The sequence below is a fragment of the Rhamphochromis sp. 'chilingali' genome (genome assembly GCF_963969265.1).
Source record: "Rhamphochromis sp. 'chilingali' genome assembly, chromosome: 14".
Lineage (NCBI taxonomy): Eukaryota > Metazoa > Chordata > Actinopteri > Cichliformes > Cichlidae > Rhamphochromis > Rhamphochromis sp. 'chilingali'.
The window spans coordinates 27,290,409-27,303,357 of record NC_137941.1 but is presented as its reverse complement, the minus strand read 5'-3'; positions in this window follow the sequence as shown (position 1 = coordinate 27,303,357).

Below are 12,949 nucleotides of genomic sequence, written 5' to 3'. Positions count from 1 at the left end.
TCATTCACAAACATCTGCTGAAATAATGATAGCAAAGAAGTGTTTGTGAAAAGGCATCATATCAGAATTTTCTAATTGGTTTACATCCTGTTCATTAATTGGGAATCAGCATGTGCTGTGACTCGAAGACTAAATGCATACTTCAGATTAACACACTATAATTAGTTACAGCAACGGAACTGACAAAAACTACCCGTAATGCAATAATCTAGTGTCAAGCAGGGAAAAATGCTTAAATACAGGCTCTTTTATATGCCATATTTAAACTGTGCAAATGTGATGCACTGAAACATGTTTCTTTGAGCAGAGCTCTAATTTCCTTACACTAAATATTCATCAGCAAACACTGTGAATAATCATATTAAGCTGATGCAAGTAAACGCTATTACATAGACAAAGGCCGCTGTTAATAATTAAGCATCAAAGAGATGCTAACTCCTCTAATCTCTCCTGCTTTCACTTCTCCTCCCATCTTTCTGTTCTGTCTGTGTATCCTCCACCTGCTCCTTTTCACAGCTCCTGCAAACATGTGTCTGTCTATTGTCTTCTTGTCACGCTTGCCTTATTCTCCTTTGGGATTTCTTAGAAGAGTTGACTCTGCTTCTGTTCCTCCATCTCAGACCTCGTTACTCCCGTCAGTATCTCTGTCTCTGTTCCTTTATACAACCTGCCCCTTAGCCAGGTTAGAAATGTGGGTTAGTGTTTAGCTTTGGGCCTTCACCAGGACTCCTTCAGTAAGGGTTAGTTTACGTGAAACTGCACTTTCCTGATCACTAATATAAAACTGACCTCACAGCCCATTGTTCGTCAGTGGTGCTAGTTTCAGTCATTATGCAGATGCACTGTTTAAAAGGTTGGGGAAACCTGCAGTCAGCTCAGACTGAAGGAGTCACTTGGATGAGTGACAACACATTTCTCCCACTGAAAACGTTACGCCCAGGTGAGCAGAATCAACTTTTTGAGATGATCCTTTCTTGGATTAAGCAGGAAACAAGCTACTGGAAATACTCCTTGTAATTCAAGTGAGCCGCTTGAACATCCCTCCCCAAAATACTACATAATAACTATTGATTTACATCAGAAAGGGGAGCAATTTCCCCCAAAGTACTCATATCAGCACTTTGCACTTACCTAAAGCTCCTTCTTCACCTACTACCTCAGGACTTTTTTATTTTCCTAGACTGTTGCTGAACAAGTGACTTTCATCCTCAGGAGAGCTCAAGGGGAATCACCTCACACAATCATTGCTCTACACAAGGAGAATGCTGTCTTGTCTTTCACAAAAGGCAGATGCCTTCAAAGCCCTTTGCTTTCAACCTTAACCTGTTGTGTTTGTTTTATGCTTTCTTTCTTTGCTCTGTGATTCATTTTCTCCTCATTCTTGATGAAGTATTGTTTCCATTTTCTCAGGCAGTAAGGCGGAGTTAAACAGGATTTTAAAATGTGCATGAACTTGTGTTTAAATCTAGCTTTCTCTCTGTGTGTAGGTGCACATCCCAGTGCTTGTTATCATTCATAAATCAAATGAGAGAGGTGGTAGCCAGGATATGTCTCCAATCCCCTAGACTTCCTTTCTCAAATTCACTTTTTATTAAATAGATCTTGGCTGGAAGGATACTAAATGACTGTCAAATCAAAACATTTAATTACTGATCCAATAATAGCTTCTATCACCCGCTCCTCACTCCCAGCACAAATAAACAGAAGGTAGCTCAACAAGACACTGCATGTCTTTGAACTGTACGGAACATTTTTCATGAGCAGTAAATCATGTCGAGTTTAACTGAGAAAAGCTGTAAGTCAATAGCTGAAGGGACTTACAGATTGATTGATTGATTGGTAATTTATTTCAACATGTGAACAATATACAAGTACATTTAGAAAAGAAATGAGAGAAAAAAAATATACTATACAAATTACATACAAAAAAACATTCTGATTAATTTACATGTTGAAAGGGAGTGGGAAGAAGTATACACTTATTTAATCCCACCCCTGTCCCATAAATTATCAGTGAATATTTAGTCAGCTTCCTTACTGATATAATTTGTAATAAAAATAGTGAACAGATTTCTGATATACTATATACTATAATATCACATCATGAATTTTTTGTTTGTTTGTTTTTAAATAGAGACATTCACTTAATTTAAATATTTTCCTTTTCTTTATAGATCGAGAAGATCATATTTTTATAACTCTTTTTGAACAGTTTTATGTTTGGACATTGCTTTAATTCCATATTCAGTTTGTTCCATAGTTTCACTCCTTGAACAGAAACACAAAAGCCTTTTCTTGTAGTACGTACCTTCATTGTTTTGAAGTTACAAAAACCCCTTAAATTATAACTTCCTTCTTTCAAAAAAAACATACTCTGAATATTACCTGGCAGTTCTTTATTTTTTGCTTTGAATAGAATTTGTGCTGTTTGGAATTTCACTATATCGTCAATTTTCAATATTTCTGATATAAAATATTGCTCAAGTCAAAGCAGATGCTTTTAAAGTGAAACTCAGAAGAGATTCATTGGACAGCACCATAAATCCAAGCAACTATCAATGGGGCTGAAAAATGAAGCTAATGCGGAGCAGCCAAAAACTGCAGTTCCTCAAGTGGCCACTTGAACTTGAAGTAAAAAAGCATGTTTCCAAACTGGTACAAAAATTAGCTTTGGACTCTGTGGATTGCACCCCTATTCATAAAAATTAGGAATGAGGCTGCTTTGATTGACAGGTGTGTTGACAGAGGCAGCTGTAGCTGCTAGTCATCTGCTAGGCTAGTCACTGGACCCTTTGTCCGTGTTTGTCCTGCTGGGACGATTTGGAACATTTTGGATTGAACAGTCTGATAATGTATCATTTTATGTGGAGCAGCTCATTCAATATACTTTGTATTCTACTTTACAAGACTCTAATTGTAGTGTTTTATTATTATGTCATTTAGCACTTGCTAGCAGGTATGTGTTGCAGCTAGTATAGCTTGCTAACATAAGCTTATAACGTAGCATTTTATCTTCTCATCCAAATATGATCCCTTCCAGGTCTAATATGTTGGCAAAGGAAACTACTCCAAAGTAGTATTTCATCCATTTTCCATATACATAGTGTATCTACACACTATAAACCTTATAAAGGTATTTTTGCAGGAATATTAAACTTTTTTTAATACCCCTTGACATGAAATGTTTTTTTTTAACTGTTTTACAGAGATTCATATTCATCATTTAATGTTTTTTTTTCTGCTACTTTGATCAAGTTTTGTGGAAACTTGTTTTTAAGAATCTACACTTTTAGCACTGCATTAAAACGGAGAAGACTGCAGCCAGGAAGTTCAGAGCTGTGAACTGAAATGTGAAATTATGCCTTTTAAACAAATTAGAATGAGAATATTAGGCTCCATGTAGGGCAGCCAGTTGGAAACCAACAGGGGGTCATTACTTCCATTACATAAGCCACTGGCACAGAGGGGAAGTCCCCGTAAGCTACTTTGTTATATGCATCGATAATCACCAAAATCTCCAACTCTAGTCTGTTTCATTTGAAAGGAAACTGACTGATTTGGTTGACTATGATTGTTCTCATTGGTGTCATATCCAACAGCAGGCGGTTTTTGCATTCAGATAAATCTACTGCTTACTCACAGCATAGCAAAGAACAAAAACAAAGGACAGTAGAACATTTAGTTTCTAAAGCGTCACATGCAAGCTCTGGGAGTTGGTTTCTAAAGCTTGCAAAAGTGACTCCAAACAAATAATAACAATACTCCGTCTCCTGGTTGTCTATATAGAGAGCTCATATTACCAATATGTTTGCCAGCAAAATTTTAGGCAATAATTTCTCCTTGATTTAAACCTGACTGGATTTTTCTTTTCTTTTTTTCCTGGTAGCATCACTAATTTGTTATTAATAAAATAATAAAAATGTGTTATTTTGTCAACATGCTTCTGAAGCAGCCCTTGAAACACATGAACATGCAATACACAGTTAACAGCTGCTTGAATATTGCAGTCTGGCAATCTTCTCTCAGTAAAAACACAAATTCTGCATATCATTGCATTCCCCATACAACTTTCTAAAAAAAAAAAAATCCCAAAGGCATCAGCGCATAAATTTGCAGTGTGATCACAATAAAGTGGAGTGAAAAACCTGTAGTCCAAAACAAGCTTTGACTCCGTTGTCAAAGCTAATTACCCCAATCAAGGCTCCAGCATGCAAGAACAACAGACTCTAACTGTGGATACACTAATTACTGTTCTCTCCCTCTCACTTTGAAGAACTGCAAGTGAGAGAACAGGAACACCCTATAACTGCTACTCCATTTTTTTTTCTTTTCCCAGCCCATTAAGCAGCAGAATAATATTGCTGACTATTATTAGACAAGAAAGAACTTTTCAACAGGAATTACGTGGGTAATGACATTTAAGCAGGGAAGCTGAGAGGTGAAAAATATCTTCCCCTGTTATTCCAAAACAGGTCTGAATGCTGGTCTGTAATGAAGTTCCTGTCCTCAGTGGAGTAAGAGTCAGGAAACGCACGCACGCACACAATCCACCACTATGTCTGCACTGTCTTGGAGAGGCAGATTCTTGAAAGGAATGCATGCGTGGGCTAAACTGTAGGGGTTTTTTATGATACAGAAGATGGGTGATAGGGCCTCCACAAATCTGCTCCTACCTGTCACAGTTTCAGAGCTTCATTCATCATCATTATGGCCATTACTGCGTTTTCCCTCAGGGCTCTTGCTGGCAAAAAAGCCAGCTCAGACACTGTCTGTGAGACACTGAGGCTGTGAGGTCAGCTGTGATACCTCCACCCTTGTTTTTTGTTTCTAGGAATCAAGATCGGAGAGACATGGATGAAGCATGAACACAATAGGTAAAGCCACAAGAGAGGCAGAGTGAGGAACCTCAGTTGCCTCTAGTGACATCAGTCCCTTCTTTGTCATTCATTATGACACTCCAACGGGTCTGAACCAGCTGAGTTATCGCATCAGATCTGTGGCACACAGTGGAATGTAGCTGGAGGAGAAAGTGACAGAGACAAAAGAGAGAAAGAGAGTACGGGAGAGAGAATGGTGGGGGTGGTTGAAGGTCTTGCCAGAGCAACTTGAGTTAGACAACGTGATGCAAGAGTGAAGCAGAAGGGAAAGAATGAGAGAGTGGAATGGGGGCAGAGAGAAAGGAGCAATCTGCAAAACAAATCAGGGTATATAGGCACACACACACACACACACACACACACACACACACACACACACACACACACACACACACACACACACACACACAAGCACACTTAAATCACCATGCAGGAAGTGGAACAGGCAACAAACAATAAACAGCAACAACCAAAAAAGTCAGTTCCAGCCTGTAGCCAAGGCAACAAGTCCCCAGCCAGATGTGCATCCACCACCATGTGCAAAGTCAGCAAGTATGCAATTCTCATATGACTATGAGCTGGCCTGTGGATGACTCTCCTGGCTCAATATTTTGAGCCTCTGATAAATTAAGCGTAGCCCACAGCTAACTCCACAGTGGGCTGATTTAGCCACAAAATAAACTTTCAGAAAGCATGGAGGAGACACATGGAGAGAATTATACTAATCAATACAACTAAACTGGAATAAATGTCAGGATTCTGCATTTCCAGAATAGTTGATTGGCAAAGACTTCTTTTTGTGCTCAGAAAGTTTTTTTTCCACAGGGCTCTATGCAGTCCTCTGAGGAAAAAAAAAACCCTTACAGTTTCCATTGCAATTAACAGGGCAAGTATCATCAAGGCGATGAGGCCACTTGTCTGACAGCTAACTCTTTGTCCACACTAGATCACACCGGACTGCCTGTAAATCTTAATGTACTGAAACAACGTTGCAAAAAACTCAAAAATTCCTCCACACCAATGTGAGAGACTGATAAAGTCATATAGAGAAACTTAGCATATGTGTTTGTATTTCAAGTATCTAGCACAACAACAAGTCAACACATGGCAGCATACAGACAAACACTGTTTACTGGTAGTCATGGATGACAGCCTTATCAGATCTGTTTGGAGTGCTGACCACACTAACACTGTGCCAAAACCACATCCTCTGCATGACGTAAGATGCTTCATAGGACCATATGAAATTGGATGCATTACTAATGGGGGATTCACTGACTCTGATGTCTGATTTTACTGATGCCTTCATTTATTTCAGATCATATGATATCAGTAGCCACATGTACTGTATATAAGTGATGTGAATGTAGGATGTGTACAGATGTAGAGAGATTTCAAATAGCAGTCTGTGGTAGCAAGAAAACTAGAACAATGCCAGTTTTCCAAGCTTGCTCTCTTTGTGTTTCACTGGCCTGATATTACTTACACACTCATGCACAGAACCTTGCTTGTGTCTGAATCGGCTGTTATCATTACAAATGTTCCACTTTGGTCTGGCAAGACTTACCTGAGTTATTCAACAACTAAGCACATGGTTTCAGCAGAAACAAATAGCTTTTCCAGAGAGACTATGGAGTAATCTGTTCAAACTTTAACTACCTGACAAAGTCAGAGAAAACAGGGGCACTGTCTGAGTGCATGTTGTACATACAGTGTGTGAATGTGTGTGTGAATGGGTGGATGACTGGATATGTAAAGCGCTTTGGGGTCCTTAGGGACTAGTAAAGCGCTATATAAATACAGGCCATTTACCATTTTTACCATCTCTTCAGTATAGCTCATTTACTTACATATCAAGCTGTAATTTTACACAGCTCCCCGTGAGTTCATTACAGACCACAATTATGTTGCACCCTGCATTTTGTCCACTGTATCAAATAAGAGCGATGTGGCCGAAATACCTCTTTCCTTTAAATGCACTCTGATTAAGAGTTTGTGACACAGTTCAGGTAATTTTCCTTGGAGATCAGAGGACACTACCGTAAATTTCCTCATTGAAATAATCCATAAAATTTCATTTTGAACTCAGTCAGTGTAGTGATATCTGCTAACTATCAAACTAATCATTAATTGCGTGGCACACACAAAACAGCCGAATCACAAATGAACCGATCTACACACAGCAATTTTTCCCCGGGGAAGCACAGCATAGATACTAATGGGAAAGCACTGAACTGTATTCAGCAATGTAAATCTTAATCAGCGGACATAAGTGGATGAATATCACTAACTTGGTTTCCTCTTGGAAATATTTTTTTTTCATGCTGTATTTATACATTTAAAAACAGCTAACAGCAGGCCAAACAGTAAGTTAATTTCATTTAACTTAAGAAAAGTAGGAGATGACATTGCAACACTGGGGCAGGGAGTAGCCTTGACCTGATGATCTTCAGGTTTGGACAGTGCAGGCTTCTCCACTGCAGAATGCTGTTTTTAGGTTCCTGTTTTTAATTTACCCTCAGGCAGTCGATGAGGCTACCCAGTCAGATGCCAGAACTTAGAAGTCATCTGGCTCCTATCATATCCAAACCCCCAAATGTTTTTAACAGCATGGTAAGAGCTGGAGGATCCAGCTGATTGTCCAAAACACACGAGGCAAACCAAAAATGTAATAATATACCTAAAAAAACTCCAGTCCTTTTGGCTTTCCAGTACTTTCTTGGGTCTTAGCCAGGTATCTCTATTTGACCCTTAAAACACTTTTGGGTGTATTGGGTCTGTTTGATGTTCACCATAGATCAGGCGATCAAAAATCAAAGATGTTTGAGGATTAGCTACAACTACAAAGTCCTGCATATGACAACGTGGCACCTGTAATGGTGATCGATCACAAAATTCTGAGTTAAGGCATTTTTTTTATTTATTTATGATCAGGTAACAGAAAATAAACTGCTGTTCAAAAGCACAGACCCAAGCAGTGATACTAAGGAACCCAACCAGCTGTTCAGGACGTTGAAACAAACAAGAAGCTGTCTCTTCCTGTGCCTGTCATGTAGTTATTCGTTCTCATTGTCTGGGAAAAATTCCTCTCTCCGTAATATATTGGCACTAAACCAGTGACTGGAAGTGACTGGGGCACTCTGGAAAAACAGAGACTATCCTTAGTTTTAAAATGTTGAGTTTCCTTCCATAACCACTAGAGACAGGAATCTATACTGACCAAGCGTTTCATTTCTGGAGCCACACTTCAGCACAGAGCTACTCCTTTGACTAACAGCCTGCTGAAAGTGAGATTCCTTAAAACCTTACCTTTGACCAGCAATCACTACAACAATGCGGTACTGACAGGGGTGGGATGTCCCAACTACATGGTAAAAAGAACATATTAATGCTGAAAAACTGCACTTAAAACTAATTTGTTTCCCACAAAAAGTACATTAAAACTAGTTAGCATTAATCGTATTTATATCTGCATATAACACTGACATACTGACATGCTAAAAACACATTGCCCGGGTTATATCAATAATAGGTTTGCCTTTAATCATTTCATCAACATACACTCATGTTTGGAACAAAAATTGTGTCAGGAGAACTTGAATGATGTGATGAAATAAAGACGTGTAATCCTCTCTGTACCGCAGTTTGTTTTTCATCACTGCTCCAACAGTCTGACTGGCGGCCCATGTGTCTCCATATCAGCATTTCTATGTGTCAGGTGCTCCGCCACTCTGTCTTTGGGTCTGTCAGCAGCACAGCTCATAAAGCACCTCCCGAGATTTCATGTCCAACTCAATTAGGGCTTGACAGGGGTGGATGTCAGGTGGCTATTTGTCAGGATGTGTGTGTAAGGTGTGGGTGTGTGCCCAACCCAGGAGAGACCTTTTTTAGGCAGATGAGGCCTCTCTCTTGCTGTTTTTCTCCCTTCCCTTTACAACACAGACATTCTTGTCTCCGCAGACTCAGACATAGACTGATACTACCAGCTAATGAGTACCAGAAAATGTGCTACAACTTCACCTAATTCAAATGAGGAACGCACCCTGCTTCCATAAACAATAAGAAATGTGGCTGCACTGAAGCATAAGACTCACCTGCAAAGTAACAGACCAAACAGAATGCTATCTGTCTCACTGTTGATGGCTCTTCAGCCCCTGTACAATGTCTCTATAGGTTCTCAGTCATCCGCGTCATGGTAGTCTTAAGAGCTTGAAAAGAAGGAGTCCGTTGTTGGGTGCAGCCAAAAAAATAGAGGGTACCAGGTACCTATCTACAGGTATGCTTTTTTGCAGATGATGTAATTCTGTTGTCTTCAATCTCCAGTTTGGAATAGGCTGGTTTGTATTTCAGTGTGGAGTAGCTAGGATGAGATTCAGTATTAATTATCATTAGTCTGAGGCCATAGTTCCCAGTTGGAAAAATGTAGTGTTCACTCCACATTGGGAAAGAGCTGCTGTCCCCAGGACACGCTGAAGAGATTATGCCTCTCAGCTGCCTTGGGAATGCCTTGGTGTGCCTCCAGAAGAGCTGGATGAGATAGTTGTCTGGCATAAGGATTCTGCTTAAGAGCGCCCCAGTAAGGCAAACTAAAGCTGCCATTGCACATATCGTTCACACAAAGATGTACATTTACAGCAATGTGTTTATTGAAACAAAAAACAGAGTCTGTGTTTTTGAGAAATGTTTCCATCTACTGAGCAGGTAACATTCCTGTGGGTACATTCCTAACATACAGGGCTGCAAGCAAGCTAGAAGACTGGCATCAATCACCCAGCAGCTACAATGAGCACATATGCCCCTGCTTTTAATGTTTATAGGGAAACACTAAAGCAGGGGTCCCCAATCCCAGTCCACGAGGGCCGGTGTCCCTGCAGGTTTTAGATGTGTCCTTGATCCAACACAGCTGATTTAAATGGATAAATTACCTTCTCAACATGTCTTGAAGTTCTCCAGAGGCCTGGTAATGAACTAATCATGTGATTCAGGTGTTGACCCAGGGTGAGATCTAAAACCTGCAGGACACCGGCCCTCGTGGACTGGGATTGGGGACCCCTGCACTAAAGCAATCACCCCACCTCATGTCTCCTGCTAGGCTGCCACAAGATCAGCAATCAATCACAGTCACAGTCAATCTCTCCCTGTGGTGTCCCTCCTGTGATCAGTCCCACTGTAGTTTAACCCAAAGCCAGCCATGCGAGTTGCTCACACTTATTACAGTACGTAGTGAACATGTATTTGTGTGCCCAGGCATGAAATGTAACAACATCAGCAAGAAGTAGCTGAAAATAGATTGCACATTTTGCCAACTGCAAAAAAATACAATGTGACTCATAGGGTATGCCAGCGTGTAAGAAGGGGGAAACACAAGATAAACACACATCTAACTGTGACTAATGAATGTAACGCCCCACTATACCACGTCTTATTTTGCGTTTGTAGAGGGACTTAGGATGAGTGTAACAGGTTAAGTGTGTGTCGGCACACAAAGTTATCCTAAAACCATTTGTCATTGCAAATTCAGCGTGACAAACAATGAGTCAATAAAGCAGTATAGCACAGGAAGCAAGCAGCAGTATGTAATTACCAGCACACTGGGCAGACAGTCTCAAGCAGAGGTTAGTGTAGACATACTCACTGTATACCAGCAACATTCTTATGTAAATGAATCTTATTTTGCATGTGCATGTTGTAAACTTCACATAAACCTCATATATTTCTTGAAATAAGATCCTCTGTGTTATAGAAAGGGCGCTTATTTTTCCTCACAGGCCCACTAAGAGTAAACAGAGGAAGCAGCATAGTCAGAGAAAGTCATGACAGCCATTGACTGAGAACATAAATAATCTTCTAAAACGTCATTACCCGAGCACCGGAGGAGGAAAGACTTCAAAGCAGCGAGAACTGTGTGGCAAATTATTTCTGGTGGTAAAGCACGGAAACCCAAAGAACACAATGAATGTAGCACCAGAGCTATCAGCATGCTGTGCGTATATGTGAACAACAGCACATAGTATGCAGACAGTTGTTTTGGCTACAGTGGGAGGGTGGGCCTGGTGATTGTGGTCCAATGAATGGATCATTGAGGCACACGGAAAAAGTGACCAGCAGGAAATGAGAGGAAAGCCGAGCGGTCTGGGATGCAAAGAACTGCCTCGGTTTCTAAGAATGGAGTTCTTGTGTTCCCTTGTAGAATTATACACAACACAGTAACGCATTATTGCCCACATATCATTCGTGGTTTTACTAAACATCCTAAATATGTTGCTGACACTGAATATGAAATTATAAATGTTGACTCTAACCAACACTTGCAAAATGTCCTTTAATCTGCTCACAATTACGGCTTGTGTCAAGCAAAAGCAAAAGGTTTTTTTTCTGAATGTATTATAAATGTTGGAAGATGATTGCATCAGGAAAAAAAGAGAGTCTAGTGCAAAATCTGTGCCAAATTAAAACATGCGGATCCATCAGCCGTGACAACCCACTGGAAGAAAGGGGCAGCCCGGAGCACTTTTACGAATTATGAACTAAAGAAGTCAGTTTTTGTGTTAATAGCAAGCAGTGGCCATTCTCCAACTGGAAGTTTTACTTCATTTCTTCTGTAAAATTACAATTTAGAGACTAGTCTCCACTTATTACCACCAGCAAACGCTTGTGTGTATCGCTGCCATTATTTCAGTCTGTAAACATGATAGGTCAGAAAGTTTTTAATGAATTCTGATAAAAAAAAATTTTTTTAAAAAGGCGTGTAAAGTGGACTCATGTTAACAATCTATTAAAATCTGGCTTCTATCCACTGAAGTCTTCAAGGTCCTTTAATATCATGTCACATTTGACCTGTGACCTCTCCTTCAAGGTCAATCGATTGAACTGAATGTCAAAGTGATAATAAAACTATATAGACCTGTTGCCATTACTGTCATTGCTTATACTGACACCATAGGGGCATATAGGGGATGATATATGGGGATTCTAAATATCACTTACTTTGGACCTTTGACCTCTTCTTCAAGGTCAAATAATATCAAACTTTCATAAAATGTCTCATCTTTCAAGCTACACTTAAAAGCATTTATTGAACGATTCTGGTATATGGGGACTCTAAACATCACATTATAGTTTGCATCTAAATATATCACATTTGACCTCTGACCTCACTTTTACATTTCACATCTGCCTTTCTTTCAGGTTGACCCCACAATGTCTTGTATCTTTAAAGAAAGAGAATGAGTTGCCTAGTTAAAAATACACTGCAGTATAATATTGCATTATAAAATAAAGTTATTTATCCAGTTATTTACAAATCATACCATCGCCTACTCCTTCAGAAGGTTTCTGTAATCAAAGTAAACATCTTCATGCATCCCTTATCTGATTTTAACTGGACTACAAAGTTTTCAAAGTACATTTAAAAATGATTAATAATAATTATCAAAATTATTTAAAAATATTCCTGGATGGAGTAGAGCTTGAATTAGCTCCAGAATTTAAATATCTTGGGGTCATTCTAGACCCAACATTATCCTTCAAGAGTCACATAAATAAAGTGTCCGAGGTACTTAAATTTAATAATCGAAATTTTAATCATATACGTAATAATTTAAATATGAATGCTGCAAAAACTTATTTTTACTCAATGATCATCTCTCATATGGACTATTGTTTGACGTCCTGGTCACTTGCTTGTCCAACAACACTTAAAACTATTGAAAACATTTATAAAAGAAGTTTAAAACTACTTGACAAAAAACCAACTTCCCACCACCACTGCCATGTGTTAAAAAAACATAAATTACATGAACTTCAATAACTTAGTGAAACTTAAAAGATTGTGTTTAATATATAAAGTCTTACACTCCCTTGCTCCACCACCACTAAAGCAGTTCATTAGGCATAAAGAAAGCTCAGACAGGACCACTCAAGCTTCAACCCGAGGAGACTTGTTTATACCCCACAGACGGACAGCATTTGGGCAGAACGTCCTCTCTGTCCAGGGTGGCCATCTGTGGAACAGTCGTCCTCAACCCATTAGAGAATGCTCGACATTCAATTTGTTTAAGGCAAAGGTTAAA